The 19046-nt window shown below is 36.5% G+C and overlaps 1 protein-coding gene across 3 annotated transcripts in view; it reads left to right on the forward strand.

The window, feature by feature from the left end:
* Positions 1-19046, forward strand: part of fam172a (family with sequence similarity 172 member A) — a 194344-nt gene that overhangs the window by 140365 nt on the left and 34933 nt on the right. The window lies entirely within an intron of this gene.

Below are 19046 nucleotides of genomic sequence, written 5' to 3' on the forward strand. Positions count from 1 at the left end.
AACTGTACGCCAACGGAGTAGTATGTCTGAATTCATAGTATTCTAAAAAAAAAGTAGGTGAAATGTCTCCGGATGATCTACTACTTCTGGCGAGATTCTGAAGTGTGCATTCGATGGACACTTTACTATCCCATGAGGCCACAGGAGAGGATTTATGAATGGAGGTGAAGTGACGTAACTGACGCTGGTAGGTCACATGATAATGACAACATGGCGGATGTAGTACATCCGGATTACATTCATACTACCCCCATTCATACTATAAAGAACATACGCGAAAGTCAGTTTAAATTCAAATGTTGTACCTTCTCAGACAGTACGCTATTTCGGACGCAGTGACAGTCCACCATGTTTATCTCCTCGCCAGATCATTTAACAGCAGCATTCAAGCAAGAAATGTATTATTATTAAAGCTAAAGTTATTCAGTCAAGAGCAGTGAGTTATTTTCTGTTTTTCTTTCGTTGTTTGATTCATATTAACAGTATATATAGCAATAGGTACTGTATATTACACTGCTTTCACTTTAATACACAGATCTAATATACACATGCAGTTTCTTTCCCTGCTGTTAATGTTCACAGACAAAACCGACTGTGGTTATGTGAACTTTGTGTGTGTGTTTTTTTTTTTTTACATAACCTTGTGTGTATTTGACAGTTCAAGTGCAATAAGACTTGATAGAGAATTTAGTTTAATACTCATGGTTCGCGCTGACAGCCAGCTTTCTGTGCATGTGCTTCAGATGTGTGTGTTCAGGAAACCATATATCAGAAGTTTAGACTGATATGGCTTTAAAACGCATGCAGATAATAAACTTTCATGATGATGAAGAACTGCAATGTCACGTGAGTGTGACCGCGATAGAGATGATAATCAAAACCAAACAGATGGTTTCGTTTTTGGTAGAATATCCAAGGCACGAGCTGTACAGGCTCCGCCCTCTTCTGGAAAGCAGGGTGTGGAGCAGCAGCTCATTTGCATTTAAAGATACATGCAAAAAAAATTTACAACATGGTATAATAAATGATCTGTAGGGTATTTTGAACTATAACTTCACAGACACATTCTGGGGACACCTGAGACTTATATTACATCTTGAAAAGAGGGACATAATAGGTCCCCTTTAAATAAAAGGAAAAGAAAAACATTATTATTATTATATTATTATTATTTTCTAGATGAACTTTGTGTGTTATGTCAGGACAATCATCCAGTATCTTGATATCACTCTTTTCAAGCTCTTATTTCTGAGAGATGAGTAGAGACGGATGTTTGATTTGCGACTGCATTCACAGAGTGCATTTTGCACTCATTTGTGTATCATATCTTACAAGGTTTAAAACATTAAATAGACATATCAAATAGTAGAAAATGTGTGTGATTTAGTATTTTAATTGATAATTCTCCTGGCAGACTTCTGAGAGACGCGAAGAGATGGCAATGTAGCTATTGATTTGCGATCATTATGCTCATTTCATTCATAGAGTCTACACTCATTCACTTCACAAACTCATTATAGCATAGTGATTTTAGAGTTTTATATAGCTATAATATTGTGCTATCCCCTGGCTCACCTGTTATCCCGCAAACACGAGAAGTGTCTGCTGAATATTTTTCCTATTATTCAGTAGAATTTGTTTTTCGCTTTGAAGCCTTTAACTGTGCCTTTCCAAAAAAGGTATTCGGCTTCAGGCACATCCTAGTATTAAGGATAGGGACAGGTCACAATGACTCCAATGACTGACTAGTTGATTAAGTCTATATATATATATATTTATATATTTAAGTTCTATTTTTTTATTGTTTATTTTGATTTTTCTTCTCTTTTTGGTGCTTTAATTAGTGTTGATAGACAGTTTGCACAATAAATTAATTAAAAAATTTAAAAAGGTCTCATCCTGCAATGTTTTTTTCTTCCAACTTTTAAAAATATTTTTTAATATACAGGAATGTGTTTCATGTAAACATCCCCTGAGAAATATATTCATCATGGACAGGTGAACTCAAAACTAGTCTATTTATTCATTACTTCCTTAAAACAGATTAGTTGACAAGTTGCATGCAGTAATGTCGTAAACGATCTACTGATCCATAAATGATAAAAATAGGAAATGTAGCATCTGAACAGGGAGGCATTCATCACAGTCATCAATTTATACTATAAAGGCCACAGCCTTTGAAATCCTTGTACTTTTTTATTAAATATGTGTATTTTAATCATGCATCAATGTTTTCAAATACTTTAGTTTGTCCTTCTGGCCTTGGTTGTTTTTAGTATTTTGAGGCGTGTCCTCAATTCCGGATTACAGCTATAATCTATAATCCAGAGCAGGGAGATGATGAGGTTGACCTGGCCATCACCCCTGCACTAAAGAGATGAAGAGCTGCCCATACTTTGACTCTGCTTCGTGAGATGGTATACTGCCTGACAGTATTATAAAATGTCATTTGATATTTTCAGTTGTGCTTTTGTAGCAAGGACAATGCTGCCCTGATTTTACTGTAATCTGGATTTGGGGTGAGGTTGGGTTGGGTATTATCCAAGTGAACCATCATTGAACTGTCAACTTTTGTCTGTGCATGGCGCTTGTTCCAAGTTCAAATGAGTGTGCTTTTTACCTATCTCCTACAGTTATGGAGAGCTGTGATGCAACCTTTTATGGATCTTGTTTTGAGCGTCTCTTCAGTGTTACAAATTATTATTCTTCACCAGATCAGTGTCAGCCTCGGTTATGGTTTTGCTTTTGAGAAATGCACCATAAAACATAATAAAAGAACAATACTATTTTGTCATCATAAGCAAGATTTGTCTCTGACCAATTAACTGGAGATTGATGGTTTAATTTTCTGACTGTTACCATTAAGCAACGTGATGTGTAGCCAAGTATGGTGTCCCATACTTGGAATTTGTGCTCTGAATTTGTCCCACAACATTAGCATTATCTCAGTGTCTGGCTTCTGACCAAACTAATTGACAGTGTATTTGTTTAAGGGCACAGTTTCCCTCTCTTTACACACATTTGTATTTATTTTATTATTCTTTTTGCATTTTTTAAGTAAATATTTAGTATGTTTATTAAGCCGTTTCCCTGTAGGCATTACTGGCTGATCCGCAAAATAAAGTTGATTTTAGGTTTTACTTGTGGTTCCCAAACACAGTCCTTTTTACACGGTGTGTGGCTATGTTTTCATGATAGCTATGCTGGTTTAACTTGTGCAGGTGGGTGATGGCAAGACATAGAGAAGCTTTTCTGTTACACTTAATCATCTATGAAGCCATGCTGGTACCAGCTTATGATGCTGGTATTTTGTATGCTCGTGTGTGTGGATATATGCACATGTGTGTTTGGAAAGGGAAGGTCTTTTGACGTCTCTGTTTTTTTGTTCCCAACGTGATAAAACTTGGAGCCTCTTACCACCCGCCTGGATTTTTCCCTTTATTTTTTGTCTTTTTCCCCCCTTTTCCCCCTCGTTCAAAAGGAATCTTCAGTGGAAGGTCAGTGAGCCTCAGCATTGGCAGAGCTCGGGGAGACTGGCAGCATTTTATCAGTTAGCAGCACACTAAAGCCAGTTGAAATATGCAGATAAACTGGAACAAATCTCCTGAAAAGCCCCCTGGTCCGCCAGCACTGGGTGAGGGGAGTTGAGCCTTATGCCCACACTGACCCACAGTCAGACGCTCTAGGTGCTGAAGCCAATTGCCAGCACAACTGAACTGAAAAGTAGAGGAAGCCTAGACAAGCATTTGGATGGATTACAAACAGAAACAATGCCAATGTCGGGCTACAGTGTCTCTGTGTGTGTGAGTGTGATTGAGCCGTCTGGCCCTGAATCTCAAACCTGTGATGTGTATCTCATGTTTTAAACCCAGGGTGCAACATGATATTAGTTTAAAGGGGCGGTCACACCACACTTTTGTGTTTCATTCAACTCCATTCATAAGCACACAAAACCAAGAGAGTGACTATGTAAGAATGTGCAAAGAATTCTTTTCTTATGCTGCATAAAAAAGGTTTGAGTTTGGTGAACGCTGACCTGACAAATTTTTAGTCAAAAGATGATTGATATAAACATCATAAACCTCTTGACTGCGGATCAAACATGGACGAAACTCTCATTTTGCTTTGCATTAGAATAGGTTTAGAAAGCTGTTAAATTCAATCAAAAAGAGAAAAATGGAGCTTGAGTAGATGGTTAAAATATTAAGCGGCACAACAGTTTTTTAACATTCATAATAACATGTCTGTCTTGAGCAGCAAATCAGCATATTAGAATGATTTCTGAAGGATCATGTGACACTGAAGACTGGAGTAATGATGCTGAAAATTCAGCTTTGCCTTTTTTCAGCATTTTTAAATAAGTTAAAATTGAAAAACTGTTATTTTATATTTTGTAATAATATTTCACAGTATTTTGACTGTACTTTTGATCAAATAAATTCAGCCTAAGTAAGCAAGACACTTCTTGAAAAATAAATAAATAACGTGTGTGTGTGTGTGTGTGTGTGTATATATATATGTATGTATATATATATATATATATAAACACACATTGAATATGTATTATGCAATTTGATGCAAATATTATACTACATTATAATATATTTAAATTAAACTTTGTTATTCTAATTATGTTTACCATATATCAATATTCAATAATATTCTTCATGTAAATATAAATAAATTAAACAATTATCAATAGCCCTGGAGTGTGACATAATACCCAGCTGCTTATATTAAATGTCTGAAATCATTTTGGCAGTTTAAAGTCTAGTGTGAGCATCCCTTATTTGTTAAAAAAAAAAAAAAAAATCCTTTAATGAGTTTTGAAAAATCTCACACATTAACATCTCAGTCAGGTCTGTGACACCTTAGCTCCTCAAGTACGTGGTAGATATATCTCAGAAACCTCTGATCACTCTCAGTTTTACTTCATGACATTCCCATTATATCCAAGTGTTTGAAACACAGGCTCTCTTTTGCTTTACCTGGGTTAAGATGAGATTACTCATTGCTAGAACTGATCATTAATTACAAAGAGAACAGTGTCCAGTATGTAAACAGTGATTAATTGTTAACAAAAGTTAGTTAATGCATACCTGAACTGTAATTATCTGTTCTGCACCACTACAAGAATCCCAACACAGGTGGGTAATTAACCCTAATTGCATTTACAATGTGAGGATCACAAGAGGAGAGAATAACTTTGTTAAAAAAAATAACCCTCCTTTGATGTAGTACTAGATATTTGTCAGTTGATTTATTCTTTCTTTTTTTTTTTTTGGCTCATTATGTCTTTTGTCTTTCACCTTTCATGGTTGGAAGCGGAGTTATTTTAAATCGTCTTTTTTTCAACTTCATGAGGAAGACCCTGAAACAAAGTAATGCAGTTTTAATGGGATTTAGCTGCATGTATTACATGGGGAAAAAAAGACTAATTTGAACATTCTATGAATTGTTATGCTAACTTCATCCTAGTTCTCCTCAACGTCCTAATAAAGATGTGTTTGATTGAAACTGTTGGCATGCAATCGTTTGAGCCATTTGTGTAAGTTCACTGGTGCATATTGCTGACGTATACAATGTCACTGGTCCATGTATTTTGCTCAATGGAGAGTCACTGGCGCATGTTGCATTCAGTCTATAGACTTGCTTTATTCAGTGGTCCACAGGGCCCAGTGTCTCTATGTCACTGAATGCCTTTGACCATGTACCCCTGATGAAGCAAAATCCACTTGTTTGATCTTCCATTGTGAATGACAGATCTTGGTTGTACTTTCCCACCCTCCTTTAAAGTGAATGCTGGTACTGGTCTGGATTCCCAGGAAAAATTCATGAACTTGAACTTTGTGACTTTTATTCAGCACATTTTTGTTATCCTAAAGTATCATGTCAGGTATAGAAATGATTCACACTAGTAGACAAATTGACTTGTTTGAAACAATCGCCTATCTTAGTCAACCCTCTGACTATTTTGATTTTGAAAATATGTAGTTGTGCACATCCCTAGGTGGGAATTGGCATTGTTTGCCATCTGGATCTGAATGTTCCTAATATGAACATTACACCGATTCAGTAATCAGTGATTTGTCATTTATCAGACACTGATTTCAAAGCAACTTAATGTTGTGTTGGTCATTTCCAATGTTTTTTTTTTTTTCGCTAACAAAACGTGCACAAAATGGCGCTTTCATCTGCTGTGGATGTTGCAGGAAATACAGAAAATGCAAGCTGGTCACTGAAGTCAGTTTCCTTCGAGACAAGCAGCAATAAGAATGCATGCTATAACAAAATAATGGGCAAAATAAAGTATTATTCCGGATTCAATATCTACTACATTTGTTGCATAATATTGATTGCCACAAAACATAATTTCGTCTCGTCCCTGTCTTTCTTAATAATTTTTTTTTTTTTTTTTTTTTAAATCAAGGTTGTGGTAAGTCACAAGGGAAGTGAATGGGGACATTATTTCTAATGTTAAAACGGTGTTAATTTAGATATATTTAGATCGTCATTTTAAGGTTTTCATGGCAAAGGTAAAGTTGAAAAATTTGGATATAACTTTACACAGAAAAGATTAGCTATTTTTTTCCACACTAAAATCATGTTATAAAATCACTTTTTGAAACAGTGAGCCCCATTTACTTCCATTATAAGTCTCTCACTATAATCCAGATTATTGCTTTTTCTTTTTTTGAAGAAGAAGAAGAAGAAGAAGAAGAAAATGACTTTAAATTGAAAATGAATTTTTGTGGTGATCAGCATTATGCCACAAATGTTGTCAATTGAGCTTAACTTGATTTGATTCCATAGCATTCCTTTAAATATACTTTATATATTAAAATAAATCTATTTTAATATTCCTGCATTAAAAGCAGTTTACTTCTGCAAATTAGGCCAGTTATTATTATTAATTATACATTATTATTATCATTTATACATAAAGATTTTGGCCATTTTGTTTCCATTTAAATGAATGTGCTCTTTCTATTTGCCTACATTTATACAAATACGTAGATCTGTTGTCATTCACCCTTCTATTTTACCAGAGAACCCATGAGAAAAGTATCAAGTTGTTATCAATATACATATTGACACTATATCACAGTGCAGCGACTCCCTGTGTTTCCTTTTTCTCAATTTCATGCTCTTTTTATAAGTCCCATTGGTAGAGCAGAATGAAAGTTTGATGGCGTTTTTGTGCAGTCGACTATAATTTTTCACGGCTGCTCTCCCGTGTCGGGGATCAGAAGACATGGCCTTCATTTTCTATTCCTCTTCAAAAATGTCTTTTTCTATTCCTCTTTAAAGCCTAAACATCTTTGATCCGTTTGCTTCACAGGATGAGTGGCAGGGCCTGACCCACTTGGCTCTTGGCTTTATGTAATGAGCCCTCCGATTAAAGAGCGCACCATGCAGGAACATTGTGCTGTAAAAGGAGTTTTATGTCATCTCATCCCACACTCACTGTTTGCCTGCCTGTCTCGCTCCTTACACCCTCGGAATTTTGTCAATCTCTAGATGGCATAGCAAACATAGCAAACAAGCGGGGAAGTTGTTGTAGTATGTTGCATAAGCGCACAATTTGGTCAAATACAAATATTGAAACGAATTTCATGATTGCTATTCGAACTGTGATATGATAAATATTTAACATTTTCATATTGCTTATACTACTTAGATGTCAAGGCTAAAATCACATAAAACAGTAGCTCTCATGTTCATCAGCTTAAACAAGTGGTTTTTGGCTCCAAATTGTACATGTTCTGCTGCTAATAAAATGAGTCCTGAGGTCCTCTAGTCAGAACTAAACTCGGATCTCTTTCAATTGAGCCAAAAGGGAGCTGACCGAAAAATCTCATTGCTTTCACATTGTACTTGGATTTGAAGGTTTTATTTAAATTAATTGTGAAGCTGTAGTAGGAGAGGAGATGTGCTTTTATTAGGAAGGCAGCAATTAAAGAGGATGGTAAATCTATCCTCTTTAACACTGCTTGTTGGATAAACAAGCCTCTCTATCTATGTTGAACTTGTGCATTGCGTTAAGTACGTTAACGCACCAAAATGTCATCCATCTGGCCTTGACAGCTTCCACGTCTTTACCACAGTCCAGAATCTTGACAGATCCTAGGAAATGACACCGGTTTCTTTGAATCCTAATCACAGCTGATCACAACAGCCTTCCATGTTCTACTGTTGTGAGGTAAGCGTCCACCAGATCAGTTAGCATTGATCACCATCCTCCAACCAGTCAATATATGCTACCTTTTTTGTAGTTGAAGATGAATTTATCAGAGGTTTGAATCAGCATACGTCTTTGTTGTTTAAGTTTAGAATTTGGAGTAAAAAACCTTTTCGACTGTAAGCCGTGAATGGCGTGTTCGCTTCCCTTTCAAGGCAGAAATCAATATGCTGTGCGTGTGTCCCTATGGGAGAATAGAAGACACATTTTGTCTCTTTGTGTGTATGGCATAGTGTACTGTCATAATGAGTCTATAGGGTAGACTCATTTTATCCAGGCTATTGTGATTGAAGCCTTAGCTGCCGGAGGTAAAAAGCTTTCGCCGTCCTTTAACATTCCCAGTCTTTTCTTTTACAACAGCCTTGCTCTCAGCTGTACCACTGACCATTTATTTATGTAATTATACATTTTGTTTAAAATAGGAACTAGTTGCTGAGACTCATGGGTCAAGTTGAACGTCTAGTTTTGAAATCCAGTTTGTATTCATTCTCATTTCCTTTCTACTTTCAGAAAATGTACAGCACATACAGTAAATCTCACATAATTTATAGGACAATATTACATTTTGGAATTTTTTCACTTGAACACATTTTTACTTCTAAAATTATTTGAAGTCTGTTTCCTATCCTCACATTCCATCTTTATTCGTCATGCCTTAAAGTGTGGGATGAGCTGGTGCAAATAGAAAAGAGTTCAACAGGGTTCAAAGAAAAATGGAACAAAGTTCTGCAACATCAACCATTTTATAATCACATTATTATCCCAGACTTGACCATGAGACCTTCTGGGTATTACTGCATACACTGTAAAACTGATATTCAGAATACTCAAAACATTTGAGGAAATGTATTACCTTAAAACATTTAAGTAAACTAACTTATTTATTTAAGTTGGTAACGAAAACATTTTTGTGACAATTGGGGTGAGGCCTAGGGCCAGTGTGGTGCACAGGTATCTCTCATTAACAAACACAGACATCACCAGCCTTCTTTTGCTCCCACAGTGCTCAGCCTCATCCCACTCATCATAATGTTAATTACATACAGTTAATTTGCATAAACATCACATTCAGATCTTGTTTAAATGTTAGATAGCAAATAACACATGCTATTATAACTAAAGAATCTGTCATTATATACTTGCATGTATATAATCAAACAACATACAGTATATATGGTCTAAAAAATGTTGCTGCCCATCCTCAACCTAACCACAGGCTCTACTCTTAACCACAATAGTAACCCTACAAAACTAATATATGTAAATCCCAACATAACACAACATTAAACACTAACTTATGTCTCCCTATATTAATCTTGTGCAAAAACACACAAAATAACACTTAATTTCAACATTTATTTATACAGTCTGTTCACAAAGCATGCTGGGAATTAGAAATCTGCTGCAACTCAACTCAATTATATTAAGTTCAGCTTACTACAGTGAAATTTGGAGTTCATACAACTTTTGTTCTATTAAGTACAATGAACTTTCATTATTATTTGAGTGAAACAAACTCATTTAATTAATTTCACTGTTTGGTTTTACAGTGTATTAGAGACCAACATTTGCCCCCCATCTACTGTTAACCAGTAAAGAGGGAATGTTGGCAGCGTTTTGGCTATATTTCATTTATTTTTTTAAATTCTGATAGAGGATAAGTGTTACACTAGAATGTGATTTATCTTCATAATAACTCTTTTTTTCTCTTTGATTCTGTTTTCATATCATGATGAGTATGCCATTTGTAAACCATGTTTTTGCTTAAAGTGCTCATTAAACATTTGTATCTTTAATGAAACAGCACTTCAAGTAATGGTAGATCAGAATTTCGAGAATGAATTGTATATATAAAAAAAATTTTTTTAGTGTTTTTGTTGTTTTTAACTGATATACAAAACATACTGAGTCGATGAGTTGAAAAGTCAACGAGTGACCACACATTTGTTTAAACATGTCTTTCCTGGTACAACCCAAGCTTCTTAACACAGAAGTGTACATCATATTAAACACCATGCGTTATCACGCAGTCAGACAGAGGTCAGCGACAGATTAGGACATGGATCTCATTGAGCCATATGGTGCATGCTATAGCTAAAGCAGAGGATTAAACCAAGACCCTTAACCCTGCAGATGGACAGCAATCATGCATCTCCATTAATATTGAGCTCTAGCATTTTGTTTATGATGTTTAAATGCTGCATTTCAACAAAATTTACATTTCAGGTTCCTAGATTCTAATTGTTTGAATTGCAAAGAGTTGTCCTAACTCTGACCTTTCAGTGAACTTTTTGGGGCTAATCAGTATAAGATCTGATCATCAGATAGTTTCACATTTTTTTCCTCAGGATTTGCTGCTAGTTACTTGCAGAGCTGTGAGACACTATAGATGAGACACTATTCAAGCTATGGCTTGAGGGAAAGGATTAGGAGTTTGTCTCTCCAACACTGAACCTGTTACACATAAAAACAAACACTCCCATGGAAACACAAGGGCGAGTGAAATGGAGAAAAAAAAAAAAACTGCATTGGACAGCAAATTACATACTCAATACAATTTGCTGCTTTGACGTGGTGTTGCTTGGTTATTGTCTCACGGTGCACATCAGCAAATATGAATTTGCTGCAATGCATACAAACTAGCACTGCTTAGCAGCAATTTAAAGGGACCGTTCACCCAAAAATAATAAAAAATTTGGCATCATTTGCTCACCCTCATTTGCTCACCCTCGTATACCCATGTATGACTTTGTTTCTTCTGTTGGACACAAAAGAAGATATTTTGAATAATGTACTTGTCGCTCTTTTCATTATAATTACAATGAACTGAAGTTTTCAAGCTTCAAAAAGAATGCAGTAGCATGATAACAGCACTGTATCTCAAATCTTCTGAAGCCATATGAAAGTTTAAAAAACATCTTTTTTTATCTTACTTTGAGTGGTTCAAATGTTTGTTTGTTTATTTATTTATTTGACCTCGTTATTTTTGATCAAAATAGTATGTTTAACTTGATCTTTCAGCATAGGCAGAGGGTGAACCAACTCTAGGGTAAGGCTAGATGCGATTCCTCCATAAAAACACATTTTAATAGAATGTCATGAAATAGTTACGTGTCGCCTATCAGCAACCTACACATCCCAGCATAAACGCTCTTGTTTTTAAAGTGGTTATGTTCACAAACCACTATAATTTGAACAGGCAAGCATACTGTATGCGTGATTTGGCATGGCAGCCAGTTCGAATAATAAATAGCCTTACCATTGCCTTACCTAATACAGCAAATCATACGTTTTCTTCAAATTCTGAATGAATTATATATCTCCTAGAAAGCGTGCATAAAAGCGTTTCCTTTATATTCACTAAGCTGTCATCTTAATTCATCGTGATCTCACAAAGTTCTGCTAATTGATTAAGCTGACTGTACAATGAATATCTTATTTAGCCTACATAATATCTACTCTTTTTTTGTTACAAGTTACATACAAGACAAAAACAGCAGCATTTTGAGCGGTGAGGGGATTCTAACTTAAACACGTCTGATTGGCCAGTGCGTTCAAGAAATCATCAGATATGTTTGTGATTGGCTATATTGCTCAACGTCTTAAAAGCACAGTCACCAAATCTGTTTGTTTATCAGTTTATGATGAGACAAAGTATTCGCGAGAGTGCAGAATTCAGTCAGAATTCCGAGTGTGTTTCAGCGATGACTAATCTGAACGCCTCTGATTGGCCATTGCAACTATAAGCTCAAAGCTATAAAACGCGTAAAAAGTGTAATGCAACATGAGCAGATCTATATTTAATGCTGCAATTGACACTTTTCATTTAATTTTTATTTTCACTTTGTTACTAGATTTAGTTTAAATGTGCAGATGCATTTTTGGCCTAAGCCCCCATAAATTTGCCTATGTCTTCCGGTGAAATGACAGGGCTTCTCCAGTTATTCTGTCCGCTTAAAGGGTTAGTTCGCCCAAAAATGAAAATTCTGTCATCAATTACTCATTCTCATGTCGTTCCACACCCGTAAGACCTTCGTTCATCTTTAGAACACAAATTAGGATATTTTTGATAAAATCCAATGGCTCAGTGAAGCCTCCATTGACAGCAAGATAATTAACACTTTCAATGCCCAGAAAGGTACTAAAGACATATTTAAAACAGTTCATGTGACTACAGTGGTTCAACCTTAATGTTTTGAAGCGACAAGAATACTTTTTTTGCACCAAAAAAACAAAAACAAAATAACAACTTTATTCAACAATATCTAGTGATGGGCGATTTCAAAACACTGCTTCATGAAGCTTCGAAGCTTTATAAATCTTTTGTTTTGAATCAGTGGTTCGGAGCGTGTATCAAACTGCCAAAGTCACGTGATTTCAGTGTTAACTGTTTTAAATATGTCTTTAGTACCTTTCTGGGCACTGAAAGTGTTAATTATCTTGCTGGCAGTGGAGGCCTCACTGAGCCATCGGATTTTATCAAAAATATCTTAATTTGTGTTCCGAAGATGAACGAAGGTCTTACAGGTGTGGAACAACATGAGGGTGAGTAATAAATGACAGAATTTTCATTTTTGGGTGAACTAACCCCATTTTTATTTTTTATTTTTTTTCAATCGACTGCTAGCTCGCATTCAGATCTGCCTATATCCAGTCATCCAGAGTCCTCGTTCCACCGTTTTTTTTTTGTTTTTTTTTCTTTCAATAATAAGTACTGTAACTCTTGGATGTACGTTACAGTACAGAAGAAAAGATCTGTTGCTACTTTTGTTTCATCATGACTTTAACTCAAGAACTGTTGCAGCTAAATCAGTCAGTGAGTTGATTTGAGTGAACGAATCATTCAGGTCAGTTTTGTGTACTGAATCATCCACTTCCTTGAAAAGGAACGATTCATTCAAGAATCTGACATCTTTACCTCATATTTTCAGAATTATGATAATTTCATGGTGTCTTTGCATCTTTTAGCATAGCCACAAGACATATTTTGCTTGAAGGGCTCCATTCATTATAATTGCATGGACACGACCAGCATATTCTTATCGTTTTGTTATAGTAATTGTTTTTGTCTTCCACTAGGGAAAAAAAAAAGATATAATATATATATATATATATATAATATTTAGATGCATGTTTCTGCTTTCTAGTAGTAGTTGTCAAGTGTTTTGTTACTTTTTTTTTTTTTTAATTCTTTAAAAAAATGCAGTATTATGTCGAAGTGAACATCTTGCCCAGCCATCTTTGAGCTCTCCCAGCACAAAGTTAACATTGACAAATCTGTTGATCCACAGTGGGTTTGTTAGCACTCAGATGCACAGAAGACAGTGTGGGAGAACTCCTTATTATCAGCAGCAGTCTGCTTCTATCAGTCCATCAGCGCAAATAAATGGCTCACTGACGAGCCCCTGCCACGCCGCGCAACACAACTGTCAACATCTACTCACTCCTTTCTGACAGGGGCCCCATCTGAGGATATTAGACTTATTATTTCCATTTTTTTCCTTTCACATCCTCCTGCAACAGCTCTCCCCCTTTTGCCTCAGAAGAGATGTGCTATGAGTGTGTTTCATGCAACCAATTTATTACATTTGGAGACTAATGGGGCGCTTTGCTTTGACAGCTTTTGATAAGGGAGGGTGAGAAGTCTCTGCTTCTGCCGAGGGTTATGGGAACTGCAGGAGTCATGATAATTACTATCAAAGCAGCAGTAATGCACATAATAAAATACTCCGTTTGAGAACACAAATCAATTAATTAGGACCCGATGTGTCATCCCATGTTATGTTGTGGTGTTATTTTTTCTCTCCTTGTTTTGTTTTTTTTTGTTTTTTTAAAGATAACATTTAGAGCATCTAGTTAAATTTCAGCACATGTTTTGATGCGTGTGCAATTGTGGCGTGCACCAGCCCCACCTCCCCCACCGTCTGTGAGATCTTTTTTTTTTTTTTTTTTTTTTATAAAATTTAAATTTAATGAAATGCACATTTAATATGATTGTTATAGAAAACAGTGGGCGAGAGAAAAAATGCACAAGAATGCAATGAGAATATATTAAGAACGTACATAATTGCACATGATGATTAGAGAAGAAACATCCTTGAACGTCCTTCAGCTCCATAATCAGCCTCAAAATTAAAATATTTATTTGTTTCCCTTTTTGCTGGAAAAATAGGATATTATTTATATAATTATGTAAACAACGCTGAACGTTTTCCCCCCCTTTTCTTCATCGAGCTGTAGAGCGCAGCAGTGACCTTGGCTCGTCTCCCACTCTTCGGCTTGACAGATAAAAACTTTATTAAGCGTCAGCGGGACGAGACGCAAACAGCCCGTGACACCCGTGTGCATTGAGTATTAGGGAAATATCGCAATTAGCGGCTGATTTCCTACAGCTAAAGCGCCGAGAAGAAGGGTAATAAGCAAGGTTTGTTTGTGGCCTGGAAAGCCATAATTATAAACTGCTTTGAGAGCGCTGCGCTCATTGTGCCTCGGCGTAATGAGATAGGCTGCACTGATCCCTCCATGATGCTATTAGCTGTAATCCCAAGTCTTCTCTTCCTCCCACACCCTACAGCCCTGCAGGGCCTGCTGCCACCCCAGGTGCCTCCTCTCAGACGCCGCCCTTTGGTGCGCCCTCCGACAAGCGCCGACACGGCTTGATTGTGAAGAGGCTTCAGCTGAAACATGTGAAATGCAAATGATGTCTGTTTTAGCGCTCGCTCTTTTGTGATAAAAGGGTCCACAAGAAGGTCGAGTTAGACTCCGGCCCAGTTAGCTTCAAAGTATTCACTTGCGAATACTTGAAACATCTTTTTAATATATTTCGCAGCTTTATATCTGTGGGCTCGCGGTAACACACCTGTCAGTGTGTGATGTGTTAAAGCCTCTCTGTCCTGTGAGGAGTTGGCAGGAATGCGCTCTCCCTAGCTGTCTAATCGCAATGACCCCCAAATGGCCCACCTTATCACCTCTCCCTCTGAGAGGCAAACAGAGAGTGAGTGGAAAACATGGCCTTCGCTGCATGTGTTTGAGTGGGTTTAGGACTTATCTAATCAGCAGGGGGTTTGCTGTCCATCCCCTCATGCACAAGCACTCACCATCCTGCTTCGGCTCCAACGCCGTATGTGTGTGTGTGTCTCGGTAAACCTAAGAGTAAGCTTTGCGAGTTTTCAGTAGCTAAATGTATTCGTGCGCTAAAGTCGTTCCAAACCTGTATGACTTTCTTTCTTCAGTGGAACACAAAAGAAGATATGGTGAAAAATTGTTCATATAATGGAAGTCACTGGGGTTTAATGTTGTTTTGAACCCTATTAACTTTCATTATATGGACAAAAAACAGTTGGAACATTCTTCAAAATATCTTCTTTTATTTACTATCCCTTGAAATATTAAAGCTGTAGTCCTGTAAGTGTGTCGCCATCTCTGCTCGAAACCTGCAATTGCAGTTATTTATGGAATTATCATCTTTACGTGGGTTGTGCATTGGCACGGCTCCTCAGCACGGATGAATCTAATGGCTGTCGGTCACTGCACCGGTGGACACTGTGCAGGTACTTCGGAATCACAGATTGTAGTCTTGGAAGTATGACCAAAATAAGAATTTAAACCGGAAAATGCCATCTGAACAAGTAACAAATCTGCCACTTTTGTTCTGACCAACTGAGGAAAAAAAGCGCTACAATAAACCACGCTACCAATGGTGATTAAATCTAACGATCGCTTAGCTCATAACACATCAAACTGTGCAAATTATTATTATTGTTATACTTTGTTCTCAAATTGTAAATGTTTATAACATCAGCATTGCGTGACTGTGCATTTGGTGTGTTTTGGCGTTACCTGTAGATTTCAGTTTCTGTACAGTCTAATCTTTAATTGTCCATTTGTCATACCATACAATCTGTCATCAAAATGATGTTTAATTATTCCAGCTGCTGTGAGAAAAGGCTATAAATGATCCGTCACCTGCAGCATCTTCACGTGATATAGCTGGAACTCGTTCTTTATGTAAACAGACGTGATGTAATGACGCAAAGACGAACGTCTGCATGCTCGAATTTCCCGTGGAAACCTACCAGTACCGCTCTAATTAGAAAACATTATTACAAGCTTACCGTTGTGAATCGGGCTAAGGTAAGGAGATAGTTTTGAACACTGGCTGGTTATGTATTTGCTCAAAAATTGATTTTGCATAATTTTTAACCAAAAAAAAAAGTTACGGACAGCAGCTTTAACTTTAATAAACGCTTACTATAAAAGAGCCCTATTGATTCATTTGAAAATTGAATCACTAACTTGGAAGCCCCAATTTCAAATCCATGGTGCTGTATAATCCATCTTTGTTGGCCTTGTGCTGTTCTCCTAAACAAATGACTATACTGCACATCATGGCCAGCACAAAAGGAAACAACGGCTTTATCAAGTACAGTTTGAGAATGCCTTGCCCTCTCTAGAAGAGTAAGTGAGTCTGGCGCCAGCCTCTGCTTAAAACGCCCAGGAAACATCGTAATGATTTGTGCAGGGCTACTATTGGTGGGTAATTAGTATAGCTTACATTGCAGATTAGAGAGTCAAATCTAGGTCAGAAAAAATACTTCAAGGGTCTTAACGGGTTAAGGTTGGAGGCCAAACTCTCCCCTTTGCCTTTAATCGGATGCCATACCTAGGGAGATTTGCAGAGATTCAGAAATCCGCACTGACCTTTGGCCACGAAGTGTCGTTTCTGGTCACATGTCGGTTGGGCTCCTGCTGGAACCGACAGCAGCCTTGGGGCAGGGTGGGTCCTTCCAGGGACGTACACCCCAGCAGCTCCTGGACACAAATGGAATGCTACAGCTCTGAGGCTCTGTTTGGTAAGCCTGCCCTCTGTACAGCCCCATGTTCATTCAAACTCAGTCATTATGATTTTTTTTCACTCAATGAATTGCGCGAGTTGATGAGTACTGAAAGTTATCCATGAATTAGCAGTAGTTAGCTTTCACAATGACTCCAGCTGTAGATGAGGTGAAACAAAGGTCAGTTTTAAAATGGAATTCACACAAATATGTGATTTGTGTTTTACCTTTGTTGTCCTTTGAATCCCCTAATATGATGATCTTCCCAAAAAAAAAAAAAAAAAAAAAAAATATATATATATATATATATATGTTTAATATAGGTTTTTTTATTTTTATTTTTTAAATTGTTTTTTGCATGAAGTGGACACGGTTACAAGCTGCATCCAACATTATATTTCATTATATTTCCCACACCTTAAAAGTGTGAATTCCAATATATACACACACACACACACACACACATTTTATATATATATATATAAATATATTCAGCTTTACTGTATATATATACTGTATGTGTATGTGTGTATGTATGTATATATATATATATATATATATATATATATACACACACACACACACACATATATATATATATATATAATGGCCTTAATTATTTTACCTGCTATTCAGCTTTACTGTACATTATTTCCTTAAATATTTAAAATAATAATTATATAGTCTTAATGCCATCACTATATGAAATTCAGGAGTCAATAAATAACCCCACGTAATAATAATAATAATAAACATTTGGCTTCCTAAGTATTTAAAACAAAAAGTCATATTTGATTTTACTTTCTCGATTCACTCAACAAAATTGAAAAAACGTTTGTGTACACCAAGATTTTAACCATGCATTTGCAGTTTCTAGAAAAGTCAAATGGCCAAGTTGCCATTAAGTGTTACCCACAAGTTTTTTTTTTTTTTTTTTTTTTTTTTTTCCCCAAGTAACAAGTTAACAGTTTACTTTTTTCAAATAGTTGTATTTAACTTATTTACTGACAAACACAATTGAAGAAATAACCTGTAATAGTGTAACCATATAATGTAAAGCTTCTTAACACCTTTGTTGTCTTATTGTAAAAGCTTTGGTTCTGTTTTAATGACACGAAAATCGTGTAATTATTTATCTGTACCCCAGTGTTGTTGTTTTTAATACTTTTAAATAATATTACTCAAAACTGGGTGTGTTTAATTATGTTTTTATGCTTTATCCCGAACAAATGACTAGAGGTCAATGACACAACAACCTGAAATGAAATAACATGAGACGATCTTCTGCTTTCATTAAGCTTGTCAGTTGCTCACATAAAATTCTATGTCCTATGGTATGAGTTAGGGCCTCCCACTAGATCTTGTTTATTTAATCCCAAATTAAACTCTGATCTCCTCATCTGTGTGGTATTTTTGTGCACCATAACAGTGTTTCTTTGACCTCATTCACCTCTTCTATCTTTATCCATGCCTGCGTTTTTTTTTCTGGAAAATGATATTACAGAGTTTAGGTCGTCATCTTCTTTTATGCCTTGCTACTGTAATCCTATTTTCTGTGTCATCTGGTGGTGTCAGCAGATGGTGGTCTGGGGAGGCAGTTTGACACCCAACTCACAGCTGTCTGGCCGGCCTGACAGGCCTCCTTTGTCTCTCAGTCATCACTCCAGAATGGCGCCTCTCCGCCTCATTGTGTCTCTATTTAACCCCCTCTCTTTTGGAGTGTTTCTACTAAAATGTGTGTAATATATGCAGTAACATAACTGCCAAAGTTCTCCAATCACAAATAGGAGTCTCTTTTCTTTTCCCCCTTACGGTCTGTATTTTTTTTTTTTTTTTTTTACGTCATGGATTGCCATCCCTCTCTATTTCTCTCTGTGGCTCACCCTCATTTTCTCCCTGTGTGTTAATGAAAATGTTAGAGTTCGATAGAAAGAAAGAGAGGGGGCTCAGTACGGCCCCCTGCAGAATCC

This window comes from Ctenopharyngodon idella, chromosome 5, assembly GCF_019924925.1.
Source record: "Ctenopharyngodon idella isolate HZGC_01 chromosome 5, HZGC01, whole genome shotgun sequence".
NCBI classification, from domain to species: domain Eukaryota; kingdom Metazoa; phylum Chordata; class Actinopteri; order Cypriniformes; family Xenocyprididae; genus Ctenopharyngodon; species Ctenopharyngodon idella.